Source organism: Marmota monax, unplaced genomic scaffold, assembly GCF_021218885.2.
Source record: "Marmota monax isolate L192 unplaced genomic scaffold, Marmota_monax_Labrador192_F-V1.1 WCK01_AAM20220418_F8-fsc00104, whole genome shotgun sequence".
Classification (NCBI taxonomy): domain Eukaryota; kingdom Metazoa; phylum Chordata; class Mammalia; order Rodentia; family Sciuridae; genus Marmota; species Marmota monax.
The window spans coordinates 5,320,154-5,346,706 of NW_026693836.1; the positions used below are offsets into that span (position 1 = coordinate 5,320,154).

The 26,553-nt window shown below is 40.9% G+C and overlaps 1 protein-coding gene across 1 annotated transcript in view; it reads right to left on the reverse strand.

Moving 5' to 3' along the window:
• The window catches only part of Maml2 (mastermind like transcriptional coactivator 2), a 325,554-nt gene that overhangs the window by 107,811 nt on the left and 191,190 nt on the right, over positions 1-26,553 (reverse strand). The window lies entirely within an intron of this gene.

Genomic DNA, 26,553 nt, shown 5'->3' on the forward strand with positions numbered 1-26,553 from the left:
ATTTATTTATCTTCATGCCAATCTAGTTGTAAAATACAATTTTTAATATTTTTTCTCAGAAATGCTTAATCTGCATAGGCATTCTGCAGTGCAGCCTGTCATTTATTCTCACAGCTCCCCCAAGCACGTGTTCTCGTCCCCATTTGATAGGCAAAGACACTGAGGATCCTGCTATTAAGACAGTTATGACATGGAGGGATGCAGGATGCTAGCCCAGGCCTGTCTCTTTCCAGTGTCCTGCTTTTCAGCTCTGACCCCACTGCTTGATTCCTTTTCAGCTTTCACCTTGCTACATGCCAACACTGCTCTGGACATTGTGGACACAGATGGAACAAAAGGGCAGTAAAATGCAGATGCACTGCGTATACAGGGCAAGGGTAAGGGTGTTGAGAACACCTAGGGAAGGATGGCAGGAGGGAATGTGACGTCACTGGTTGGAGGTTGAGGTTGAAAGTTTCGTACTTCACCCCTGAGGCTCCAGTAGGAGAAAGGGGAGAGACAATTGGTTGTTCAGCTCATCGAAAAGATTTATGAAGCTTCCAGAGAGAGATCTGAACCACACTCATCAAATCATCCCTGGCATAAAGGAAATTTGCAGATGACTAGCCAGTGGCAGGATGGCCTTCAAATCGGCACTACCTCACACAATTTACACTTCCTCCATTACCTAGATGGACCAAGAAACATTTTTATTTTGTATGTTAAATCTGCACCCCAAAATTGTTAGGTTTAATTTGTGAGATTATGTATTTAATATCAGCATTTCAGTAGCCATCTGAAGAAGGTGCTTCTTGGGGGAATGATTTTCAACACAGTAGGCCCAGTCTGGTTTGGATTCAACACAGGGATCATCATTTCCCCCTGCTGAGATTCAGCAAGCTGTCTCCTTCTGCTATTTGAACACCCTGATGCGACTTGAGGTCTGCAGTCATTGCAGAGGTAGGCATTGGTCTGCTCTGACGGGGTCCAGAAACTGTGGCCTGCCTGCCCTGAGGGGATGGAGGTAGCATACCTATGGCAAAGGAAAGCACAGTGTGCTGCAGAAGCAGGGCCAGGGTTCTCAGCAAACTCCTTTTTAAACAGCTGTGCTTCACTTTTCCAAAGGACTCGAAACATAAACTTCCTGGAGGGATGTGACAGCGTCATTATTGCACAATCCTCTGGTTTCTGTTTCTTCCCCTGTCCCCTATCCCTTCCCACAAAATAAATGCATTCTTTGTTTCCTGTGCTGCCCTAGAAACAAGCAATGTGCCACACAAAGGTAACAATTCAGTCCATAAGTCCCATTTTCCCCCACAAGTACATTTCTGTCTTTTCAACCAGGTATACACATGAGAACCAAGTTGGCCCTGCCTGGATCCTCAAGGGATTATCTTGGTCCCATCATCTCAAAACTTTCCTCAGGCCATTTTACTCACGACTGATTATAGATAGGGGTGGGAACAGATAACATTAGAAGGAGACCAACCCAAAAGATAATGTGTTTCTCTTGATTTGATTCTTGAGGTAAAAATGTTTGGGATCTTAGAATAGAAAATTCTAGTTCATCATAGTATTTGGAGGCCAGAATAATCCCTCTGTGTTTCTCTGGCACAAAAACAAAATGGATGAGATTTTAGCTTTTGTTAAAGACCAAAAAAAGCCCTCACTGCTTATTTGGTCCTATAGTGTTCTGAGCTTACCTGACTGATCAGCACTATTCTATGTCCATAAAGTAGCTAAGTGTACTCAACCAGACTGTAAGCTCTCAAGCATGGACACTGGGCCTTCCCTAGCATTCTTTTCAGTATCTATCACCATGCTGGGCATGGCACAGCTGTTGAAATAAGAGTTTGTTGAGCCTGCTATTTGGGAATCTGGATCCTTCTAGCTACTGAGCAGTAAAACTATGGTAAGAAGTCTGTGGGGAACATTTTCATGCCCAATTCACAAGCCATTTAATAGTTCCATTGGAGTTTTGTTTGAATGATCATTTTCTTCAAGGGGAAGTGAAGCCCTGAGAACTAGAACCATGAGGAAAATGTGTCACCATTGAGATGAACCCAACTGAAGGGCTATGCAAAGGCATGTGATGGACTGAAGGTGGTGCTGAGCCTCTTGGTCAGATTCCAAAGCTGGTGCACCTTTAAACCTCATCTTGACTCCAAGCCCAACCTGAGTGAAAGCACGGCATCTGGAGAGGAGGCTGGACACTTTCTTTTCTTTTCTTTCTTTTTTTTTTTTTTTTTTTGATTACAAATTTTTTTTTAAAAAATGTTATGTTTTTACTCTGATTATATTTGAAAATGTTGATGATAAATTAATCTCATTGTATTGTAACCAGCCAGTTCAATAAAAATAATTTTTTTTCTTGCCCCAGGAGTAGTAATAACTAATAAATAGACATTGTGGCTTTCTTTCATATTAACTCAAATGTTTCTATACTGAATACATCTTTTTAAAAAATTTATATATGATGCTAGAATGTATTACAATTCTTATTATACATATAGAGCACAATGTCTCTGGTTGTATACAAAGTATATTCACACCAATTTGTGTCTTCATATATGTACTTTGGATAATAATGTCCATCACATTCCACCATCATTTCTAACCCCATGCCCCTCCCTTCTCTCCCACCCCTCTGCCCTATATAGAGTTCATCTATTCCTCCCATGCTCCTCCTCCCTGAGGCTGGGCACTTTCCTGTAAGAATTTCAGAAATGTCTACTTTCACTCCTTCAAGAAAAAAAAAAAAGTGAAGTTTGTGTTTGTTGATTGGTTGGTTTGGAGTTTTGTTGTTGCTGCTGATTTGTAAATGGTTGAAGAAGATATGTTAGATCTATCTGCAAAATTTGTTCCATGAGATTTGGACTCTGAGAAATGTGATTACTTGAGTCAACAGAATAGCTTTTCTTTATGAAACACAAGATAAAGTTTTATACAGAAGAAAGAGCTCTACAACTTCAGGATCTGTGTAGGGGAACACTAGTTCAAATCACTGTCCTTGTAAAGATACTAAATGGGGCTGTAGCTCAGCGGCAGAGCACTTGCCTGGCATATGTGAGGCACTGGGTTCGAGCCTCAGCATGACATAAAAATAAACAAACAAAATAAAGGCATTGTGTCCATCTACAATTACAAAAAAATTTTTTTAAAAAAGACACTTAATGCCAAGCTCACTCAAATTCTAAGTTTCTTTGATGTCTCCCCTCTCCCTTTAATGTCTAGGTTATAAGAGATTAACTAAAAGACTTATAATTTACTTCAGAAACATGCTCACGCTCATCATTACAGGGCAGGGAAAAGCCACTTCCCAGCAGAATCTTCTCAGGGTGGATCCTTACATCACTTCCCCTTGGAGAAAGTTCCAGGTGTATCATCAGCTCACAAAACATTCACAGAGGGGAAGGGGAAGAGAATAAGTGTCACACCATCTTGGACAGGGAGAAATCCTACCTTATCAAGGTAAAATGGAAGGTGGCAGGATCTCTGCTAGTGAACCTGGGTTCAAAATGCTGCTCTCCTCTTTCTGCATGAGCCTAAACCAGCTACTTTCCTCAGCTGTATCATGGGGACAATTGTACTGATGTCTTGAGCTTTTGGTAGAGATTAGCAACGTGTACATAAAACATCAAGAGTCTCAAGGCTCCGAGCAGAGCTGCAGAGCTCCATCACTGGGTAGCTCTTTGTTCAGCAGGAGAGGCAGACTTGAACCTAATTCTGTCAGACACTTCCTACTGTCATCCTGACTGTCCTATGGGCCAGGCATATGTTAAAAAAAGATGATGACGACAAAATTAATATCCCCTCTCATCTGTAAAACTGGAATTTGTTCACTCATTCATTCAAACAATACTAATTAAGCACCAGGATACTTATTTTGTAATACTTCCTATGTCATGGGCTAGTTGCAAGAACTATGTGGCTAAAGCTCAGAAAGAACATAGCACGTGCTCTTAAAACATCATACTTGGTAACTGTTAGATGTAACAAAAATAAACAAACAGAATTTACCAGTCTTACTGGATACCAAATAAAACCAACCATGCAATGTGATGTTGCTCTGCAGAAGTGTGCAAAGATTATAACTGCAGAGGGGAGGGAACTCTGCCTGGGGAAGTTGCGAAAGAAATCCCACTCCTGACAGTGAAGCACCCAACAGATACTTCAGAGAATATGTTTCATGATATCTAGTTATTCTTCTAGTGACAGCATAAACTAAACTTGTTGCCCAACAACAAGGGAAAGTTCAAAGTAGAATTACTTTCCCATATAGTTTACTGCATTAAACAATGTAATTCCAGATCCACTAGTGATAACCAGTTTGATTACCTGCTGAGTTCATCCTTAGTCATCCTGACTAGTTACTGAAACCCTAAGGCAATGACCAGCAGGAATAACTCAGAAATGGTCCCTCTGTGTTTAACACAGAAGTGAACATAATATTCTATAAAAGCCTGAAAAAAAAAAAACCAGCTGCTTTGTGTATGAAATACTTTAGCCATGACTCACTTTTTTTGCCCAAAATATATCGAAGTGAATCCAAAGTAAATGCTATGTCTAAAATGTTGGCAATTCTCTTGAAATCTCTAAATGTCCTCCTCAGCAGAATGTACAATTAAGTATCATTAATCAAGTGGCTTCTCTCCCCTCCTTAGCTCAAAGGGCCTGGTCTGGAAAGCTTTCTCTAAAAGGCCTAGCTCTAAGTCCATTCCACTTTCCTTCACGTTCTTTGTCCCTGCTTTCCTGGTTCTGGCACTTTCTGTTTTGTATTGTTCTTGATAATTGGTGCAGGTCTGGGAGTTTTCATTTCAGCATGATTTCAGAAGTCAGTGGAAGAGAGAGTACCTTGTGCTTCTCATGTCCTCCCACAAGCTCAGCCCAGTGGCACTCAGGGAAGTGCTCACTGACTGGATGATGGTTTGTCTCATTGGGCAGTCTGTGGTCTGGGAACATCAGATGAGTCTGTTTATGGGGCGTCTATGTTTCTCTGCCAATGGTCATGAACCACACCCCTTTATAAGCCATGTGACTAATTCTTAACAACAGTTTTTCAGTTGTAGAGATGTTGGGCAATGGGACAGAGCTGAAAGGTGTTAGAGAGGCAGAGAAAGTGTGGTTGTTCCAAGAGGTTGCTATTTTTTTCTTGTGTTGGTGAGAATTAGATTCATTACAAAATATTGGCCCTAACGTTGTTCCAGGGTTCTTCTGTTCCTAGTTTGGGGCTTTGAACCAAAGAGCTTCACTTTTCATAAAATAATAGAAAAGACAACCACCCTTAACTTCGTAATGGCCTTTCTCTTTCCATGGTCAGGTGCTTCCCAACTTTTACAGACAGGGATCGAGGGCCTCTACCTTTTAGTCTCTTCCTCTCAGGTCACCTTTTTTGTCCCTCTTCAGTCTTCCTCTACTTTGGTACAGGGGCAGCTGAAGATCTTCCCACCACATTCTGAGAATATGACCCTACGGCTCACTTCCCTCTGCCCAACATGTTCTCCATGTAGTGACAAAGGGCACCCCCTTCTCACACCCACACTCCAGCTGTGGCCACACTACTCATTTATTGGTAGTATTCTAAGAATAAAAAAGATTTTTTTCAGTTTCAGGCCTTTTGCATGTCCTCTTCCCTCTGACTGCCATTCACTCTTCTTCCTTCAACTCTCCCCACTCTGATCACTGTTAATCCCCTTCTATTCTCTAAACCTTCCTTTAAGATAATGCTAGCAGAAATTTTGCAATGACCACCCTATCTAAAGAATGCTTTTGTTTTTGTTTCCATCTCAATTTCCTGATTATTGCCTTTACAGAACTTATTACAATTTCCAAATAGATTGGAAAAGAGAGAAGGAGAGACACACAGAGGAGTGGAGGGGAGAGGGACAGACAGAGATTCCTGAAGCTTTCCAGTCCCTGAATCTAATACTTTGGGAGACTCAATTTTATTTCCTATAATTAAATATCCAGTAACCATCTGCTAAATCTCCCACACACACCTATTTTTCCTTCTGCTTGGGATGCTTTAACCAGGTTTCCGTTTGTTTTCAAAAAAGAACTTCCAACTGAAACAAGGATACAATAAATACAATAATTATATTCAAATGGAATTTTTCATAAGACAAGTGCATATTTTTTTGACTGATTAAAATTGAAAAGCTGAGGAAAAGCTAAATGCACACATTTATTTTGGTTTCTCTTTTTCACTTTCCATGTCTGGGTCATTAGCTCAGCTCTTCCACAACCTTTATGAAAGGAGAACATTATGAATTGAGAATAAGACCTGCTGTTTCATGACAGCAGAATTCCAACAGGGTTTCTATTGTCTTCACATATCTCTATGTGGCATACCCAAAGGAGGTCTGGAGATTACATCGCCACCAATTCTCTTCTCAATGCACAAGGACACTGAAAGCAAAACTTCCATAGGAATCATGTTTCAACAACCAGGACTGCAATGCTTTAACTGGTTGGGATGTGATCACCTGGCGACAGAGGCAGTGTGAGCAGACCTTTTAAGGTCCCTGCAATTTCAGGCTCATCTTTAACTCCATTACAAAGGAATGTTAAGCAGCATTTAGAAGGTAGTTTGGCAAAGTACCTGAAAGCACCAAACAGCTCCTTTGATGTTCTTGGCATTGCTGTCATCATTCTTTTGAAACTTTTGAAGAAATATTTTTCTTATAGCAACTGTATCTAGGTTCAATGTAGAGTGTTGATGTATGTTTTCTATGGTCTAACGTTAGCCTGAGTAACGATGAACCACAGACAGATATTCTCTTAGTATCTCAACTTTCATTCCAATCTGTTTATTTTCACAACAAAGACACATCTAAGGGAAAACTGCCTAACAAGTTCTATGAAACATGCAGAGGTTTACAAAGATATTTGGTTATGGTCGAAAACTACAACAACATTAACAACAACAAACCCAAACCTACACTCTTGGCAGTTTGAGTCCTTTATACCAGAAAATGAGAATTTATAACATAGCAGATAGAAAAGTTCCTTTTCTTTTCAAGTAGGGCTGAATGCAGACTTTTCCAAATAGGCATTAAACTCCACTATTTGTCATACATTAATGGGAAATGTTTCTTGATTATTTGAATGACATTAAATGGGAGATAATAAAGCTTTTATTTTGTTTTCAGTTCAACTACTCTTTGAAGCAATGTCCTATAGCAATACAATGCCTGCACTTTGATCTAACTTGCTCAGCCTAGTAATTATATGACTGAGATGAATAATCCACCTGACAGATTCGAATTCTTCATGTGTGGCCCTATTCTTTGAAGAGGGTGAAAAAACACCCCACCTATATTGGAAAATAAAACTTTTAACAAGCCGAAGCTGTGAATCAATGGCAATTGGGAGAGCAGAAAGGAGAGGTCAGCTCATCCCCATGTGAGACTGCTGCTTCCTAGATCCTGCTTCCATTCTTCTAGAAACCTGTCTTTAAACAAGAACATGTTTCAGTTCTTTCCTGTAGATTGTTTCATGATGAATAAACATTCATCATCTGGGAGAGAGGGAGAGGAAGGGAGGGAGAGAATGCTAACCTGGTCCTTGGGTATTGGATTAACTGGCCCCTGATGAGAGAGAACTGTCTACACCACAGTGAATGGGTATGAGACCCTCAGACATGTGAAGAAGCTCATTCTACACCATGTTTTAAAGAAAATTGTTTACTGGGCTTCTTGAGTCTGCTTAAAATATTAAAAGCACAGTCTTAACTCAAGAATCTCCTAATCCTCAAAAATATTGCTCCTGTTCATTTCATTTTCCTTTAGACACAGTTGCAGGCCAGATTGAAACTGAGAAAACTCATTGATGGCAACCTTGCAAATTGCTTTTAACCCAAGATGTCAGCAGGATTGGTGTGACTGGAACTTTAGGCCCTGAAAACATACATTTCTTCACTGCCTCGCAATATCTTATATCCACTTGCTAGATTTCTAGAGGATAAAATGTTTCCTTACCCATGACCACCTCTCCACACTTTTCATTTCTCTATATATGCCATTATACTCTCATAGAGAGTCTTTCTCTTTGACCAGTGTTTTTTCTTTACTACCTTCAAAGCTCAAAATTCTCTCCTTCTTAGAGCCTAATTGTAACCAATGCTCTATTATTTGCACCCATCAGCCACTCTATCTGTGATTTTCTTCCCTAGTTCAATGTTCTTTGGATTATAACTGTTATTATGCCTTTTTCAATCCCCCAGAAAAGATTATAAATACCGCTTCATGACTTCTAATGTCTTTTGATGCAATATATTACAGTGGTTTAGAGCTCAAGATGTAGCATCAGACACTGTATTTAAGTCCTCGCTCTATTCTTTACAAAATAGGAGCCTTTGGATATCTTACTTAGTCTCTCTGAGTCTCAGTTTCCTCCTCTGTATGATGGGAATAATAATTTCAGCTTAGTAAAGCAGTAGTGAGACTGAAACGAGATAATGTCTACAAAGTCTGTAATTCAAAATGTGGCAAATAAAAGCTTAATAAATGTACGCGTGATGTTGTGATATGCCTTAAGAAACACTTGATCTCTGCTTCTGGTTCCTGGCACACAGCTCCTGAAACCCTTGGAATCTCTAAGTGATAAATGTCTTTTTGAGTGCTAATGAGATGAGTGATGGCTGGGAGTTCCTGGATGGCCTTGGAAGGGAGGCTGGTTGCCAGGGGAACTAAACCTGGGTTAGAGTCTGAACTTTTGGCCCCACCCCCCAATCTCTGAGAAGAAAGGAGGGGCTGAATGTTGAGCTGGTCACCAAAGAGCATAATTTAATCAATCATGTCTACATAACGAAGCTTCAATAAAACCCAAAAGAACAGGGTTTGGAGAACTTCCAGATAAGTTGAATATGTATAGATTCCTAGGGAGATACACCAGAGAGGGCGAGGTGCCTTCTCACCCCACCCACCTACCTTGCCCTGTGCATGGCTTCCATCTGGCTGTCCATCAGCATCCTTTGTAACATTCTTTATGATAAGTTAGTAAATGTGTCTCCTTGAGTTCTGTGAGCCACTGTAGCAAATTAATCCAAGCTGAGCATGGGGTCCTGGGAACCTTGATTTATAGCTTGTCAGCTAGAAACTTAAGTCACAACCTGGGGCTCACAACTGGCACCTGAAATTCCAGATAGTCCTGTGGGCCTGAGCCCTTAATTTGAGGAATCTGGTGCTATCTCCAAGCAGATAGTGTCAGAATTGAGTTAAATTGAACATTTAGTGGTGTCTACTAGTAAATTGTTTATGCCTATGTTTTGTCTTCCAAAGATTCATGTATTGAAAGACGAGTACCCAATGTGTCATAGTGAGTTGCTGGAATTTTTAAGAGGTGGGCTGAGTACAACTAGATTGGTGCTGCTGCCCTCGGCAAGGACTAATATAGCTCTCATGGGACCCTAGTTAGATCTTATGAGAGTTGTTACAAAAAAGAGGAAGCTTGGCCCTTCCCTTTTCTCCGGCTTCCCACACACCACGATATCCTCTTACACACGGCTACCATGATCCCATCGCCTTGAGGCCCTCAACAGAGGCCAAATAAATGAGGCCACTTGATCCTGGACTTTTAAACTCCAAAACTGTGAACTGAATAGGCCTGTTTTCTTTACACAATATCCAGCCCCAGATATTTTGTCATAGCAAAGTAAAATATACTAATACAATCAGTGTATGGGGAACTCCTCTCACTTTCTATATTAAATGTATTCTGTGATGAGTGAGAGCCGGAAAAGCACTTCAGTTTTTCCCAGTTTTAACATTCAACTATATCTTTTATTTAGTCTTCTGAGTCTTCCATACCACTTGAATGAGGGCTTAGCCTACAGCAGGAAAGAGGAGGAAGAAATAGCATTTATAGAGGGACTACTCTAGGTATTATCTCACTGAATTGCAGCTCTCTTGCTTACTAAGTGTGCAATCTTGAGCAAGTTATCTAATTTTTGTACCTTGATTTTCTCATCTGTAAAATATGCATAATCATAATTGTAAAGTTGAATGAATATATGCAGAGTGCTTAAAATACTCCCTGACACACAGATATTACCCAATAATATCAGCTGCTATTATTATGATTATAAAATCCTTACAACAATCTTGGGAAGTATATATAAAGTTAAGATGAGAAAAATGAGACTACAAAAGTTTAAGTGGCTTGGTGAAGGTTGCCCAGCCAGTAATTGAATAAGACAGGTTTGTGTTCACTGAAGGGAATTTTTATTCCATGCTGGTGGTTATTCCAGGGACACTACAACAACAGCTAGGCTCTCAAGGAATTGTGCATTAAGGACCTGGATAAGCATGAGGCAGCCCTAGGAAGACTGAATTAGTGAGGCTCGGTGGGATGCAGGAGAAAGCCTAACTGGCTTAGATGCCATGCAGAGGAGCATGCATTTAATTATGAAGACCAGAAGTAAGCATTTAAGGATTTCAAGCAGGAGAGTGACATGATCTGCAATGTATTTTAGAAAAACAACCAACAACCAGATATTTGTGGGTACACTGGAGATAGGAGAGCTTCAGCCAGAGGGCAGTGAGGACTCGGTATTCAGCACAAGAGAGTAACCACTGGACTTGAGCTAAGTAAGTTGGTGGCAGTGGAAATGGAGACCAGAAGGAAGAATTTAGGAACCAGAAACTAAATGAAGTGTCTAATTAATTGCATGTGGGAAGTGTGTGTGAGAGAGGAATTAGGATCAAATTCAGATCTCTGGATTAGTGGGGGTTAAACAATAGGATCATTTGCTGAGAAAAGGAAGGTAGGGGAGCATCTTTCACGATGCGGTAACGGGGATGATGGGTTCTGGTTTGGCTAGGTTGAATATGATATGTCTGTGGGCTATGTTAACTGAAGTGTCCCCTTGTCAGCTAGATATTCAGGTTGTTAGGACAAGAGAGAGCGTTGTGCTGTTTAGATCGAATAGAAATGCCCATAAGCATTAGTTGAAGGTAAGAATGTGCTGTGTGTCCAAATAGAGAAAGAGGGATGAAAAGAGAAAAGGGATGGGACTGGAACTCAGGTAACATCAAGATTTAAGGGGTGAAGAGGAGGACAGAAGGCGAACAGTGGAAAGATCATGAAGGAAGAGAGATTTTCAAGGAGGGAGTGAGCAACCTCGTGAAATGCTGCAGAGGTCACCTATGACAAGGCAGAGCCTTATCTATCACATCTGGCATTTGATGGTGGTTGGGGACAGATGCCAAAAGGGAAGCAAGGTGGGTGGCTGTTTCTTCTTAAAACTTGACTAAAGAAAGGAAAGAGTGGGGCTGGGGGTTGTGGCTCAGTGGTAGAGTGCTCGCCTAGTGCGGGTGAGGCACTGGGTAAGGCACTGGGTTTGATACTCAGCACCACGTTAAAATAAATAAATAAAAATAAAGGCGTTGTGTCCACCTACAACTGAAAAAATATTTTAAAAAAATAAAGGAAAGAGGGCAGCAGAGGGAGTTACGGGGTAGAAGGCTGCCTCACCATTCTTTTAAATCCTTTACAGCAGTTAGTACAACGATTTGTAGTTTGTAGGTATACAGTTAAACATTTCGAATGGGTGATTCTGTCACATTGCCTAACTCTTTCACTTAGGCAATCTTATTAGTTTTCTTTCATGTCTTGCTCTCCTTCTCTACTCCAATAAGGGATGCAGAAAGCCTGCTACTCCTGTTCAAACACTAAGTGGAAAGCACAGAGTTTGGGGCTGGGGTTGTGGCTCATTGGTAGAGTGCTCACCTGGCATGTGCGAGGCACTGTGTTCAAATCTCAGCACCACATAAAAATAAATAAATAAAATAAAGGTATTGTGTCCATCTACAACTAAAGATAAAAAATAATAAAAAAAGAGAAAGCATAGAGCTTGCTGTTTCTTCTGAAGAGGTGAAACAGGTACCAGGTATTAGGAACAGGAACTTCAGTGTGCCTCTGAAGCAGAAAAGACATGTAGGAAGTCAGGCCACCAGGAACACAGATGTTGAAAACATCTGTATTACACTCAGGTATTCTATTGGTTAGGTTTAATTTCCCAATGAACATAGGCATATGGGAAAATCCTGTTTAGAGAACAAAAAGAGCCCCAAGGAAAACTTTAAAAAAAAATGGATGCCACTGAGTGGCTTCAATGAAAATTCCAGTAAAATGTAGATTTCTGGAAACCTAAGGATACTAAAAGCCTGTTTTAAATAGTATCCTACTTGATCTTGATAACGAAAGATATTTGAAAGCATCAGTATTGGATCTAATAGCTTGCTAAATTAAGGTCATATATGGGAATTGCTTTTGACTAGACAGTTTTATGCTATTGAATAAGAAAGATCTAATGAAGTTTCATCTTTGGATGCCTATCATCATGTATTATCAAGCCTATCATTTTCTCCATCAAAGAAAATATAGTCAGAAGTCAGAAAATAAGGCAGTGGGGGAAATGGGAGGGAGAGAACAATTCAACAACCCTTGACCCATCTATGCATCAATTCATACCATTCTCCATTGTTCCTGTTCACCTAGCAAGCACGTATCATTTCATGTCTCATCGTATTTTTAAACTTTCAATATCATTTAGTAATGTTCTTTTTTCCTCCATGATATCTAGCGTCACAGGTGCCTTTTTCTTCCTCTTTATTACTTTTGGCAGTAGAAAGAGAGGGTTTTTTTTTCCCCCTCTCCCGTTGACCTTTACCTATTCCTAGCAAATTCATTGCTTTATGACAAACGCCAACATGGCCATACGCAGATGCAATTTATCTTTGCACGCAGCTGGTCTGTGTGCATGTGCGCCTGTGTGAGTGTTCTTCTTTCCCATTGTTTGACTTCTTTTAACTCCACTCAGATCTCTCTAATCACAGTTTGGAATTCACCTGAATTTCCCTGCTGTGAGAGCTGAAAAAGCTGACATCAAGTTGCTAAGACCATAGCTCTGAAAAGGAAATAGCACATCTTTATTGGTGGAACACATTAAAAGATGTGAATGTAGGGTTTTAAAGTAAGATGCTGCACATGTATAACCTCCAGGTGCTTGAGAGTGACACTGTCCCACACGTTGGCCATCTCCTCCATAATTAAAGAAAAGCTTTGGAAAAGAATGAAGTGTTTGATTTTCACATTAAAACATTATTCTGGGAATCAGAGCCCACAGTTTGCTATGCCCAATCCAAAGCATCAAAATTGTTCACACAAACCTTTTTATGAGGCTGAGGTGAACTTCAGCATTCTATCCTCATTCTGTTCTGAGGAAAAAAAAATCTAATTTCTTATGGTTTCTTATGTGTCCATTCACAAGGTTAGTTTTTCTTTTCTTTTTTTTTTTCCTTAAAAAAGTTACTATAGCAACGACGACCTATCACAGGGTTTTTACTTCAGTACTTAAGAATGCTGCTTGTTGAACAAGCATATCTGTGTACCACATGGAAGGCCAGAGAAAAACATCAGTCTCTCAGTTATAAAAGATTAACGAAATGATAACAATAGATTATTTTAAAAATGGAAATGGAAACATTTGTGGATGCTTCTATTGGATAGGGCACTTTCTACCTATCCTGCCTATTTCTCTACAACACAGCTATCCAAACATGTATGGTGACCATGCTTGACAGGGTCTAGAAGGAGCAACAAAGAGGAAACGGGACTTAAGTCTTTCCAAAAGGGAACCTGAAGCTCTCTGGTTTCTGCTCAGAACTCAGTAGCCATGCTGTGTGGTAGGCAGCATGACCTGAAGCAGTGTCCAGTGGGAGAGAGTGGCCTTGTGGCTGCACTCTGTGGTGGTGCTAGAGTGAAAGCAGGTTCAGCCCAAGAGCCTGTGAACCTCCCCTCTGCTCTCCTGGAGGCAGCTGGACCAAGGAGCCCGAACATTAGGTATGCTCCTTGATTTACCTCAAATGTCCCCAGGAGTATCTGTACTGAGATCCTTACAGTCTATGAAGTGCCAGTGTGATAAAGGAAGCGATCGCAAAACAAAATGAGATTGTTGTGACCTACGCTGACGTTACTTCCTAGGCAGCAGGGAGCCTCTGATCTTACACTTTTGCCCCAACTTAACCCTCCATCATCATCAGTGTGATATCTGAGGATGAACCAGCCCCATCCTCCTATAATCTCTGTTTTGAGAAAAATAACTGGCAATACATCCCCCAGGTTTGACGAACTCATTACTTCTATGTGACATAAGGAACATTCTGGGTCTAATGGAAAGTGTTTTCAGAAAGGAACAGAAAAGGAGAGCCACTCTTTAAGAGAAAGTCTTAAAGCCACTAGCTCATTTGCCGAGCAAAGATGCTGTGATTTCCCTTTGTGGGTTTGTAGGCTAAGCACAAGTTCTGTCTTTTGCACTGTGGGCCCACTTCTGTATTTGAGTCATGGAAAATCAGAGAGCAATAGGCAAAAATGCAGAAATATGTTTGGCCTCGTCTTTTATGAGCAATCAGAATTTAGCTCGCATTTTTCAGTGTAAAAACAAGCATAGTCTCTCTAGAAGATAAATTAGAAGGAGGAAGAGGAGCAGGAAAAATAGAACACAATAGAAGAGTTTTTAAAAGAAAAAAAAACACTTTGTACTTTTTTCTTTTCTGAATGACAAGCAAGGGATATTCACAATTAATCATACTGTTCAAAAGGAAATACACTGTGCCAAAATTTATATGAGGAGAATTTTCACTGCCTGACATTGTTTTATTTCAGACATTTAGTTACTTTGAGTCTGTATTTTCAAATTCTTTCCTTGAATATCTATGCCCTTAGGCAGGCATATTAACTTATTTTACAATGAGAATCTCATTATATCAAGTAAAAATCCTAAGCCCGATAAAATGATTTACCCCCTCAATTTTACTTTTATTTTAGTTTCCCACCAGCTTCACTGAAGTGGGTTTGCTGCCAAGCTATAATACTATTTTAGACTGAGTCACCCAGGCACACTGAACAGCTTTTACTCTGCTCCTAATGTTTCTCCATCCCTGTTGGGTGAATAAAGAGAATGTGTTCTTCTGAGGGTTTGCATTTGAAATGGTTATGAAAAATCAAATAATCCAGGGTGTTTGGACCCCAGGGAGAGCAGATTCCTCTTTCTCCCATCTCCATGGTCCTCTTGGAAGATGGAGTGCTACACATTTTAAACTCCATGGAGGCCTGAAACCACTGAAAGCATATGAAGGCAGTTGTATGAGTAAGTATACAATGCTTCATTTATTCATGTGGAGAGTGTATTTGGAATCACTCATCCAGGATATAATTAGAAACACCTCCTGGAAAAATTAAAAATAAAAATAAAACATTCGATGAAGTCTTGCTCTAGAGAATTGGCAGACCATCTCCAGAGTTGTAGGATTTGAAAAATTTATAAGGGATCCATTGCTTGATTGCTCTGACTTTGCCATGGAGCAAAAAATATTTTCTTGGTGAGGAATCAGGGTAGAGGTACCAGATTTTTAACTTCTGTCACCAAGATTTATCATTTGATACGAATCTGATCAATTCCTGCTCCTTCTCACTCCTTCTTCCCTCCCAGCTCAGTTTCAAATTCATGTGTTATGCAAAGCAACCCCAAGTATTTCTGCTTTTGCAAGTCCAGTTCTCAGTGTTCTGGATTCTGTAGCTTATGATCTCACACATTCGTACCTTCTTACACCCTTACTGATTTCTGTTGCTCACTGTGTTGATGGGAAAGCCAAGCATATTTTTAGAAATAAAGAAGTAACATCTGAAGTTTCATCAAATGGAGAGGTTCCACCATGAAAGGCCACTGTAGATAATGAAAAATGTTGACTATCCCCCTCCCTTCTGGACCCCACTGGGAGCTGATTAAATGTCAGGCCTGAGGTCTCACATGGGTGTCCTGTCAGCAGAAGGGGCTCAGGTCCCATGGACTGTCCCATGGCACAGATTTAGTACACCAGGAACATGGGACAGAACCAATAACTCTGATTCCAACAGGCATAGAAGTAATCAGAAGTGGGGCTGGTGGAAACGGGAGAGGTGAGAGGGCTGGGATAAAGTACAAAGTGATCTGGATCTTCGCTGAAGCACAGAAAGCAAATGTGGAGCCTCATTTGAAACTCAGTCAGATGAGTTTCTGAATCAGAGAATCCAGAGGTAGGAGAGGACATGCAGATTCACAGGTTGGCTCAAGTCACAATTGAGAATTTCATGCAGAGAGAAGAGGTGATGAGGTGTTTGGTGGTGTGAAGTGGATTTACTTGACCTTACTCCTCCAAGTAATCTTGGCTCAGAGATTAAATTAATTAAATGTATGCCTTACCTGTTATCTCCTGCAGAGTCTGGTCAATACAAACATTCAACACTGAGCACCTATGTGTTAGGTTCTGTCCTGCACATGTGACATTCATTATAAGAAAGCAGACAACCTGTATTCTACCTTCAAGGAATTACTAGCTTCTATGGGGACAGGCTGACAATAGATGAATAAATATAAAATGCTAGGAAGCGATAAATACTCAGAGGAAATATAAAGGAACAGGAGAGAGGGTGCTATGATGGTCAGGAAAGCCTGCTCTTAGGCTGTGGTAAGAGAGCAGACACCTAACTGGGAAGAGGTCACCTACAAGCTTTCCAAGACCAGGTCTTAAGACATTGAGGAGAGGAATGGACAAGTGTTCTGATCCCAAGTCTTAGTGTCAATTCCCACTATGTTTTCAGAGCATTGTAGACACTGGATATGGTGCACCCAAAGAGCTACCTCAGCATAACCTAAAAGCTGGGAAGCTTTCTTTCCCACCCGACAAGTCTGAGGTCAGGGAGCTGGGTGCCTAATGAGATCTAAACATTGCAACATCGACAGCAGAGAGATACCAACCTCCTGTAAATCATGTATGCTTTCTCAGTTGTGGATGGGCAAATAGGAGTTTTGTCTCCCTTTATACTACTGTCAGAGTGAATAACACACTTCCATTTGAAACTCCACATGCTTTTTACTTCTATTGGACTCTAACTATTCACTAAAATTTATACATGTCCCTTCTACCGGGTGGGTGTCTGAAGGGAATTCAAGGTACTGTATGTTTCACTCTGTGGGGTTGAAAAGTCAGAGATGATGAAGACACTGCTCAGATGTTTTTATCCAAACTGCAGAAGGGCCATATTGTGACTTGGAGGATTCTGAGTCACTTGGCCTCCCCAGAACTTCAATAGACCCAAACAGTCAGCCTGTAGCACAATGTGCCTTTTCTGTGTTCTACCCTGGTCTGACAACATGGCAAGTAGGAGGTCCTGGCTTATGTGTGTAATTTAGAGACAGGTTTTGTGCTCAACTGCTAAGTTTTCTGGTGTTGAGCCACAGGAACATATGGAGCTGAACTCTCAGAATCTCTGCAGGATTTGGGCAGGGGTGGGGGGAAGGTGGAAAAATAAAATAGGTTTGAAAAGTGTTTTTACTAAGCAAATGATTCTTCTACCTTAAGCATGTTCCACTCAGTGGAATATGGTATGGATTGCTATGTATGGTAAAGAGAAACAGGGTTGCAATTCTTAGTTTTTCAAGGGAATCACTCAGCAAATGGATATATTGAGTGCCTACTAAGTGCAATGTGCTATACTAGTCATTTAGAGAAATAAAATTCACAGCCCATGAAAATAACAATAAAATAAGAACTAAGTAGCATTATTTTTTAAAGAACAAAGGCAAGAATGTCGCAAGCAGTTAATGAGTACTAATAATAAGTGGTGAATTGAATTGACAGCTATTAATTCAGATATCTGAATGAACCGGATCAGCCCAAAAGGGTAAAGAGCAATCTCTTTTCTGGGACTATACAGGAGAAATTTAGGATAAAATTTAGATAAGTAGAGATATGAGCAAAGAGCATTCCAAAGGGAAGTGAATAATCTGGAATAAATAAGAGGAGAAGGGAATTAAAGAAATATGAAAGTCAATAAGGCTTAGCCACAAGACTGGTTTTGCAAAGTCCATAGTTTGGTTAACTTCATAACATGGGCTGGCTTGGAATCCTTGATATACCCAGTACCTGTCATGCTGCAGAGGCATTTTCAGTATGCTCTTTGCTGATTGTTTGTTTCATTCTTTGTTTTATTAAACATTTTTGCTGCTGTGACCAAAAGACCCAAGTAAACGTTTATTTGGGGCCCTGGATTTCAGAGGTCTCAGTCCATGAACTCTGCTCAACAAGCACAAAATATAAGCCCCAAGAGCATGTGCCCAATGATTTACCTCCTGTAGCCACACCCTACCTGCCTAGGGTTACTAATTAGTTAATCCATTCAACTGGATTAATGTACTAATTAGGTTAATGCTCTCATAAATTGATCATCTCATTTCTAAACTTTCTTGGATGAACTTTTGGGGGACACCTACCATTTAAACCATAACAGCTGAGGAATGGTGGAGTTCTATACCAGAAACCAAGTGGTCCAAGAAGTAATCATAAACATCTACCCCATCACTCCCTCCATGATACATCACCCTCCACTTAGATTAGACTAGAAGAGTCTTAGGATAAAGATGGTTTATAGTATGCCAAATGCCCACTACACCCCAATATTTTAAAATTATATTTAACCAAACAAGGAATAAACTGCAATCAAGGAACAATAGAACTTATGAAAGAAGTCGGGAAAGGAGCTATGAAATAATGTGATCCAGGATGTTCCCTCTTACCAGGATGATTTCAAACCACTCAGAGAGACTTTGATTGTCTTCTTAAATATATACACTTGAAAGACTTCAACAACCACTCTCATTATGGCAAGAAATAATTTTGATGGCCGAGAACTACCATTCTGTTTAATTCAACTAACTTTCCTACAGTTGTAAGACACTGGGCTTTGTCATAGCAGATGCAAAGATGACCTATATATGATGCCTATGCTCAGGAAGGCCACCATCTAGCAGAAGAGTCAGGCATGTACACATGTAACTATAAATCAAGCCAGTGAGTGATAAGGACTGTAGGAGAGCATGCTATACTATAGTAAGCTTCTTGAAGGCAAAGACTTTCCATTTTTAAATTTACAGAGCCTAGCACAATGCCCAGCATATAGTAGTGATTTCTTTTTTTAAAAAAATATATTTTTTAGTTGTTGATAGACATTTATTTATTTATTTATATGTAGTGCTGAGAATTGAACCCAGTGCCTCACACATGCCAGGCAAGTGAGCTACCGCTAAGCCACAACCACAGACCCCAGTAGTGATTTCTTGATAAATGTTTGTTGAACTGAGAAAGATACACAAAAGGTAAAAATAAAATAAAACAGAGAGATGGATTCACAACAAGGAAGTCAGGAACAATCTTCTGAGTCTGATTTAGGTCTTAAAGTATGTTATGGTTTGGATATGAGATGTCCCCCAAAAGCTCCTGTGTAAACACAGGACGTGAAATGATTAGACTGGGAACTGTGATCAAATCAGTGCATTTCATTTGATGGAAGAACTAACTGGTTTGTAACCATAGGCAGATGGGGCATGGCTGGAGGAAGTAGGTCACTGGGGGCATGACTTTGGGGCTTATAGTTTGTCCCCAGTGCTTTGTTCATTCTCTCTCTCTCTCTCTCTCTCTCTCTCTCTCTCTCTCTCTCTCTCTCTCTCTCTCTCTCTCCTTCCTGGCTGCCATGAGGTGAACAGATTTTTTTCCTCTGGGCCTCATCTCAGACCCAGAGCAACTGGAGTCAACTGCCCATGGATTGATCCTCTGAAACAGTGACCCCAATATAAGCTTTTCTTCCTCCAAGTTGTTCTTGACAAGTATTTTGGTCACAGCAATGATAAGCTCACTAACATAAAGAATGAGGAGGAACAGAATGAGTCAAATAGTGATTCAGGAAAATATCCTGCCTCTTACTTGCTCTTTAGGGATACAAATATGTCTGATGAGCATCCTAGTCATATAATATTTCTATCTAATTGGAGACTAAATATCTAACAAAAATTACTCCTTTTATCTGCTTTCTACCAACTAAATACAACTTCCTCTTTCAGTTTTTTCTTTTAGTACCTTTTTTCCATTGTTTCATGTTTTTGCTTTTTCTCTGAACCCTTCCATTGTTTTTCCACACTAAAAGAACTGCAGAACTCCCCATAAATCTATCAACTACAACTTGTAATAACACTTTATCTATTATCATATCTGATTCTCTCAATAACCCTGTGAGGTAGGCCTAAAAAGTTTTAAAAATGAGGAATGGCAGGTGTGGCATTGTGGTAGATGAAATAATGTCCCTCCTGCCCAAGGACATTCATATCCTAATCCCTGGGCTCCAAGAACGTGAAACCTTATATACAAAAAGAGACTATGCATGAGTCACTTGGTAAAGGATTTTGAGATGAAGTGATTATCCTGGATTATCCAGGTGGACCTAATATAATCACAAAAGTCCTTACAAGTGAAAGTGGAGGCAGGACAGTCAGAATGAGATCTGAAGATGCTAGGTTGCTGATTTTGAAAATGACAGGAGAGAGATGCAGACAGTCTCTCAAAATGGGAAAGACCAGGAACAGACTCTTCCCTAAATCCTCTGGAAGGGACACAGTCTTGCTGCCACATTGATTATAGCACAGGGAGACTCATTTCAGACTTTTGACCTCCAGAACTGTCATGCAATACACTGATGTTATTTAAGCCACCATACAGCAACAGGAAACTAATACAAGTATGGTTCAATAACTTGTTGAAATTCACATCGACCACAGTTATAAGAGCTGGGTCTAGAATCCAGGTAAGCTGGGCTGTATCTAACTGTTGGCTCTTTCTAGGAGCTACTACATATCCTCTGATTACTACTTTTTTCCCAATACACGGTCTCTATCACAGTTCCTTGTTTGTTTCCTTCAAATCAATTATAATTTGTAATGATTTTATTTATTTGACTATTAATTGTATGTGCTCTCACCAGAATATAAGTTTCATGAGAAGACAGAGGCCCTGTCTGTCTCACCATTGAGACAGACCTCACCATTGAGTCCTTCCTGCCTCTTATAGTGTCTAGCACATATAAGTGCTTAATACATATTTATTGGGAGTCACACCCTTAAGATATGAAGATGCAACAGCTGAGCAGAGACACTGAGGGCTGAGATGAGGGTCCAACATCCACTCAGACCTGAGGGATCAGGAGTAATCTGCTTCCTTGGGAAGTGGAGTCCATCATGATCGGTTGCTGCCCCTAAGGGCCTGAGCAAAGGTCCTTTCAACATGCTCAGGGGTAAAGCCAGAAGCTCAGATCCCAAGAGATCACACTGGAGACACTTGACTCCCTCACTCTTCCCGTCTCTACACCCATCTTCTAGCCCTTATGTACTTTGTTTCTACCCTGCATCTAATTTCTTTTGGATAATTATATCATTAACTCTGTAATGAATAATAAAAGTGAACCACGTACATGGAGGGCTGTGGGGCAAGATGCCCCTGTGAGCAAGTTTCAGCTCCTTTTTCTTCCTCCTCTTTGTCTTCATTCCCCTCCTCTCTCTAACCTTTGGAATTAGAACTTCAGCCAAATGGGGACCAAGATGTGTATATTTAGAGGGTCCCTGGGTGCTGATGATCAGTGAGGTTTGCAAACCACTGACCTAGAGGATCAGGATCCCCAGAGACTAAAGGAGAAACTAGAGAAGGAAGTGAACCAAATTACAAAGAGCCCCATGTTTACTTAGTTCTTGTCTCCAGATTGCTCAAGGGATAGTGTTTTGTTCTCCACAGTAATTCCAGGGTAAGCGCTATGATTTTGAATCTACAAGATGGGAAAGCAGTGGAAAGAGAAAGCCCCAGGGAAGTCACCAGATTCATAACAATGAATAAGTACTAATTTGAAGGCAACCAGAGTTAAGAGCAAGTGAAAACAGTTTGGATGCTGATGCAGATTTCAGGGCACTTTCTGTTAGGACAGACAGCAAGAAAGATTCCTGCAACTCTATTTCAAGTTGTATATCTTATGCAGTCCATACCCACTATACCAGCTTTGAAGAGAACCTACATCCACTGTTTGGCCCTGGGACAATGTGGCTTCCCAGGAGGCACCCAGATCCTGACAGAGTTTCATTGAAAATGAAAGGGTGGTTGGGTGTAGTAATCACTGGGTGCATGCCTGTGATTCCAGTGGCTGGGGAGGCTGAGGCAGGAGAATTGTGAATTAAAAACCAGTCTCAGCAATTTAGTAAGGCCCTGAGCAACTTAATGAGACCCTGACTCTAAATAAAATATAAAACCAAAGGGCTGGGGATGTGGTTCAGTGGTTAAGCACCCCTGGTTTCAATCCCCAGTATCAAAAAAATAAAAAATAAATAAAAAGAAAGAAAGAAAGAAAAAGAAAATGGAAGGGTGCTCAGTGGTCTCAGATCTTGGTCAGAAATAAGGAACATCAGGAATATTTATTACAGTGTGTTTCTGTTGATAAAGAGATCTTCAAATCTTGCTCAATTATGAACTAAACTGCCTAAGAGGGAGGTCATTAATAGGCTCTCCCTATTAATGAGAAGGTCAGTATATGTTATTAGCTGATGGCAAAAAAGCATTTAACAGACATGTACTTTGGGGCAGTGAACATAAACCCTCAATAAAAATATTCCAAAGAAACATCATAGTATTTTTTCCTTACTTCAAATATAAATATCAGCTTTTCAAATGTTCCTTATAATGAACTCATCCAGGATTAACATGTAATTGTTGTGATTAATGGGTTAGTCCCCTGGTGGCTTTACTTTATCACAGCAAAAGACATTCCTTTTAGAAGCATAAAGAACAGAAAAGACTATAAAGAAAAAGATGGGAAGTCAAGGTACCCTTAGCTTTGGCCCTTTCCATACTCCTGTCTGCAGTGATTTTAAATGGCCTGTATAAACTACTGACCTGGGGGATAGCACAGATCAGCCTGACCTTCCTTTATGGGGTAGAGGGATACCAGAGATGGAACCCAGTAATGCTTAAACACTGAGCAACACCCCCAGCTCTTTTTGTTTTTTATTTTGAGACAAAGTCTTAAGTTCCTTAGGGTGTCACTAAGTTGCTGGGGCTGGCCTCTAACTTGCAATCCACCTGCCTCAGGCTCCTGAGTCACTGGGATTACAGACATACAAGACCATGCCCTCACTCACCCTGACCTTCCTTCAAACATATAGACACAGCCTTGCCTTGGCCTCCTGATTTGCAGATAATCTCTCTGAATTTCTATATCTCTTTCTCTTTCTTCTTCCCCTATTTTTGCGGTACTGGGAATCGAACTCAGGACCTCATACAGACTAGGCAAGTTCTTGACCACTGAGCTACATTCCCTAGCCCTTTCTACTTTTTGAGACAGGGTCTTGATAAGTTGCCCAGGCTGGCCTTGAATTTGCAATCCTCCTCCCTCAACCTCCTGAGTGACTGGGATTACAAATATGAACCAACATACCTAGCTATCTCATAGAAAATCTATGTTTTGCTTTCTAGGATGCTACTCAAAACTGTTCTGCTCAATACTCAAGTTGCAAAAAGTCCTTCAGTCTACTAAAGTGTCCTTGTGTATGGGTTCTTTCAGAGAAGCCATAAAGGGAGGGAAAGAAAACCAGACAAAGGAGGGAGTTGCATAAGAAATGGAGGTTGGACAGATAAAAATCTTTCAGGTGAATGTGTATGTATGTTTTCCAAAGAAAATGAAAGCCATTCAGCCATAAGCAATTCTATCTCCAAGGCTGCAGTAAGCATCACACCTGTGGGCTTTAATTCTCACAAAGGACCCTATAAAATCTGAGGCAGCAAATCGGAATTCTGTGTGGTTTAGAGGGAATGCAACCACAGATTCCAGCCAGGAGGGAAAAGATCAATTATCCCATTCTTTACATGCCCAGTCTCGTACTCAGAAAGCCCCGTGTAAGTGAAATGTGAGCCATATCATGGCCAGGGCAGAGGAAACACAAGCTGCAAACTTGCATTAAGCATCGTGACTATCTTTTACAGCACTGGTGTTGGAGCAGCAGGGCTAATGCCCACTTGCCTAATGGGTGTGATGAGCAAGAATTTCTGAATGAGGTTATTTTATTTCTGGGACCTGAGCTGACCCACAGGCTGGTTGACTCCACCCATTCAAAATCATTCAGTGCTGAGGGTCTGTCCTTCAACTGTTGAAAACACTTGTGTACAGGATGATTGAGAAAGATTCACTGTTCAAGATGGTGAGATGCCCACCTCTGTCTCACTCTTGATCTCTTATTGACCCCACTGCTGAAAGCATTTCCCCTCTCACTTCCCACCCATTCATGCCATTGACTGTAGTTGTGACATGCCCCTAAGCAGTTCCCTGAAGGCAGGAACTGTTAGATCTCTAAAGAGTGCCATCAGAGTCTAACTGAATGAAGTGTACTTGACAGACATCAAAAGTCTTTTCTCCCGGTAATCACATATCTGACTGTCTCTGCACTTGACTGAGCTCCTTCAGGTTGGGGTGGGGGCGTTTCTCTGGCTGTTCCTGGTGTCCTCACCACCTCACAAAGTATCTGGCACCTAGTAAAAGCTCAATAATCCTTATTAAATAAAGAGGCTGGCAATTTACCATCTTTCCCTGGCATGCTTAATAGTTCACATGCATTTAGCTTTGTGGTCACATGCAGTGTACCCAACTGTGCTAGGGTACAATAGCTACTAGGTTTCCTCCTCCTCCTCCTCCTCCTCCTCCTCCTCCTCCTCCTCCTCCTCCTGTAGAAGACTGAATTCCTATATGGTGACAGTTTTAGAGCCTGCTGTAGGGTGAATTTTGGAAGAGTTACTCAGGATCTCTCTGGAATCACAAGATGGTGTGATGGCAAATAAGGGAAGTCACAGCCACTGTAGCCTTTATAAATAAGAGGCTTATCTGAGAAACAGTGTGCAAACACGAGGTGGGGGGTGTGACACAGGTTTCACAGGCAGGAATTAGGAGTACCCTCAGGAGGTATCATGATTTAGAAGTGACTGTCGCAATTCTGTGGGTCACCAATTCCCTCCCTGTCCCCTGGAGGTTCTGCTCTGCCAACATTCCAGAAGGCATTCACCCTCCCTCCCTCTCACACACAGTACTCCTCTGTTGGGCACTACGCTAGGCCTGGGAGACAGGCATGAATAAGACCTGTCTCTGCCCTTCAACATTCACAACCAGTCTGGGAAGAGTGGTGTGAAAACCGTAATTATGACACAGTGTGCTCCACAGTTTGACTCCAGTGGGGTATGGTAGGAGAATCACCTAAGAAGGAGAATGGAGAGTTCAGTCCTGGCTTTACTATTATCTTTTAGCTCAGGTTCCTTGTCTGTAAAATGTTGATCATTACACTTACTTTACCTAACAAATATTATTTTTAAACATTGAGATTATCGATGGAAAAGCACACTGGAAAGGATAAAATTCAATAGCTACTAGGTTTCCTCCTCCTCCTCCTCCTCCTCTTCCTCCTCCTCCTCCTCCTCTTCCTCCTCCTCCTCCTCCTCCTCCTCCTGTTCCTCCTTCTCATCATGCTTCTGCCCAATTAAGTTCGAATATGTGTTTTTAGAGTATGAGAGGAATCAGACAGAGAGAGGGAGAGAGACTGCACATGCACATATGTGCATAACTGATAAAAGGGCATAAAAGGAGGAAGGAGAGAGTCATAGATCACAGACACTTTAGAGGGGACAGTGTGGAATCAGATGCTAAAACTTATATGCTTACTAAAAGAAAGTGCTATGTATTAAGCTCAGATGCAGCTTTCTCAAGATATCCTCAGTTCTGGGATGCTTCTGCTTCCCCTTATACCATTCATTGGTAAGAATGGGTGTTGGCTGTATTAATCAGCACCTACACTCTAAACCGGGACCCATTTTATTAAAAGGGTGTTGGCTGTATTAATCAGCACCTACTCTCTAAACTGGGACCCATTTTATTAAAACCTATTGATAAAAATATTATCTGCTTCTGGCCATTAAGCCACCACTTAGGAAAAAATGGCATTGCTGGCTTTTCTTAGGGGGTTAATGAGTTGCTTTTGACTAACCTTAAAAGTTCATTATTTATACAGATTGCTATTGGTAGAGGCAAGAAAACAACTAAACAGAAAGAAGATACTGGATAGAGACTGTTTATGGTTATTCAAGCTAGACACTTTCCCTTTTGTGGGTGACCTTTAGGCTGTGAATTTCCTGAGCCACAGTGTGCAAAGATTGCACAACAATACCTCTACCTCAAAGATTCAGCCTCTTGGGTGTTGTTATGGCAAGAGTGCAGGATAAGTAAGAGGTGACACCTTTAACACAATGGGTGGTTGCTGCTGGAGGCGGCTCTGACCTCAACTAGACCAGTGTCAATTTGACAAAAGACACCCATATGCTTTGTCTCACCAGGGTCTGGCTGACAGGTGGGAAGGGAAGAGGCAATATCACTACTATCTGCCTGTTCTCTGTGTCACCAACAGTTTGTGCTATTTGTGGTCCCAGCATCCCTGGACCTGTTCTGATGGTGAAGTGAAAGGCACTGCATAAAGGACCTCCAGCAAGGGGAGACGCAGTGGGGCTCCGAGTCATCCCCTCCTCACTTTCCTTGTCATACTCCAGAACAGAATTTTTTGTGCTACAGATTCAGCAATAAGGTGAATCTGGCCTTGAAGTTGAAAGAGAAAATGAAGGGTCAACATATTGTTTATGG